This window comes from Rattus rattus, chromosome 6 (assembly GCF_011064425.1).
Source record: "Rattus rattus isolate New Zealand chromosome 6, Rrattus_CSIRO_v1, whole genome shotgun sequence".
Classification (NCBI taxonomy): Eukaryota; Metazoa; Chordata; class Mammalia; order Rodentia; family Muridae; genus Rattus; species Rattus rattus.
Genome location: NC_046159.1, coordinates 13156414 through 13158915, shown reverse-complemented (window position 1 = coordinate 13158915; position 2502 = coordinate 13156414). Strand labels below are relative to the sequence as shown.

Sequence of the window (2502 nt, the reverse complement as noted above, 5' to 3'; positions counted from 1 at the left end):
CAACTCTGAATACATTAAACATCGAGTCACACATTTTGCAATTTTATGGCATATGAATTTTATGGTATGCTAACATGATCTCAATAAAGCCATTATTGAAAAAGAGAAACTAATTAAGGCAAAAATAGAAATGATGCAGAAATAAAATTAATAATAAAAGCATCAAAACTATAATATATCATCAAGATATAAAAATATAATCAAATCATTTTAGAAACACTTTATGGTAATTCATTTAAAATTGTTAATGAACTTCATCGGTATTTGGGGAAACAAACCTTACCCACACTGGCACGTGAGGAAGTGTGCCCAAGGCTGACAAACTGATTTGAGTCCCCAGGGGAGGTAGAAAACCAATTCTTATACCTTGATTCATGCACATATGCACCTTGATACGTGCAAGCCCCTACACGCACACTAAATACATAAAATAAAACACATAAAACTTACCAAGTTTGAGAAAAGATAAAATTTGTTTATAATATAATGTGTAACTAGAAACCCCAAATAACTTAGAGAAGTCATTGCATTGATAACTCGAAAAATTCAAGACTAAAGGGTCAAGAAGAAGAAAATTAAATGTCTGAGCATAGTGCCACGGTGGCTAACTATGTTAACTATCTAAGGTAGGTAGTTAATAGTAACTAGGCTAACTATCGACTAGGTCACAGTGTACTACATATTTTGTTAAACACTGTTTGGGATGTGTGCGTGTTTCTGGATGAGGTGCACACTGGACTCAGTGGACAGAGAAGCAGGTCCTCCCTAACATAGACTTGCAAATCACCTAAGCCTGGGGGACTTCAGCCAGCCCAGGCTCTACGGTAAGTTCTAGGCAAGTCTAGAGCTGCACATTGAAATCTCGGGGACAATGCGACCGTCACAAACGAGGGACGGATATAAAATAGCAGGGATCGCAGGTCTCATTTTCTAAGACAGATTTGGCACCGTAAAGCGTTAACTCCAGCACTTGGGAAAATAAACCACGGGGATTGGAAATTCAAGATCATTCTCATCTACATAGCAAATTGGAGGTCAGCCTCTAGTGCCTGAGATCCTGTCTCAAATGAAAGCAGTCGGGGGTTGCTGGGCAAAGGGTGGCCGGCAGATGCTTGTTGCCAAAACGCAGGTTCTGAGTCGGATCCCAGGGACCCAAATGGTGGAAAGAGAAAACTGATCCCCAAAAACTGCCCTCTGACCTCCATACACGTGCTAAGGCAGACATGCGCCTCCCACACACATATACACAAAATAAATTAAATAAATAAATAAATAAATAAATAAATAAATAAATGTAATAATGGTTATTTTTTAAAAAATTACTTCTTAGCCTTCTTACTGAGGTCGAGGGCAAGATCTGTTCTCGTCAGTTTGACACTGACTGGGTCCTCTATCTGAAGACCGCATATTAAATTATTTGGGGAGCTAATCAATACAACGGAGACTGGTTCTGCCCTCTTTACCCATTGACCTGGTGTTGCAGAACATCCAGGGACGGGGTATCCTCCGAGGGATGTGGGAGGAGACTAATGGCTTCAGGTTGTATTAAAGATACAAGAAAAAAATGTGTGATGTCTCTCGGAAGGATCCGGAAAAGTGCTAAAGTGAAGATGAGGGCTTCATCTCCACTGACCCTACTTTTAAGAAATGCTGGAGAGCGTTTTGTAGTTGAAATAAAAGAAAGTAAGATAACAAAACAGACAGGAAAGTAGGTGGCATACTGGTAGAAGAAGGCATAAAGAACATTGTATGACCGTGGTCCTCAGGTCTGTCTACCTGAGTTCAGTCCCTGGGCTCACATGGTGAAGGAGGAAAACCAACTCCCAAACTGAGCTCTGTCTTTACGTGCAATCGGACTGAGGTGCTGCCATAACAGTAATGACTTCTGAAATTAAATCACTGTTAAATCACTTCCTTCTACAATAAAAGGTAGAAGACAAAAGCACTAAGACATAAATTACATCGCTGGGTGGCTAATATAAACAGATATAAATGGAGCTCAATGGCAATGCTGTGGAGGGAACAGGACACAATTTCCTACACTAGTGAAGCTGTCGCCCTCCTAAAATGGACTCTTATCTCTGCGTGCTGGTCTATGGCCGTCCTGTGGTAACCGTGGAGATGACTGTAGACCTCCTGGAAGAGGATGCCAAGCATATCAACATGGAAAACGCTGAGAGACCGCTGTGACAGGAGAGCCCAGGGAGCGCAGAAGAACCACAGGACAGACTGAAAACAGCGCGGCAGACAACAGGGAATCCTCCTTGTCAATAATTGCTTTAAACCTAAGTGGATTATGCTCTGCAAACAAAAGACATAGGGTGGCTAAATAAGCCAAAAGCAGATTCAATTATATAGTGTGTACAAGAAACTCACTTCAGATTTCAGGACAGCTTGGGCTGAAAGGAGAGATGGAAAGAAAACTATTTCATGCAGCTGCATGCAAGAGAGCAGGGTGGCCATATTCTATCAGTCAAGATGGACTTCAAGCCCAAGACTACC

The 2502-nt window shown here is 41.3% G+C and overlaps 1 non-coding gene across 1 annotated transcript; it reads left to right on the top strand.

The window, feature by feature from the left end:
- The first annotated feature begins 1318 nt into the window (after positions 1–1318).
- On the top strand, positions 1319–1508 carry LOC116904788. Its single transcript, XR_004388452.1, has one exon. It is a non-coding gene; the product is annotated as a U2 spliceosomal RNA (small nuclear RNA).
- Positions 1509–2502: the final 994 nt, after the last annotated feature.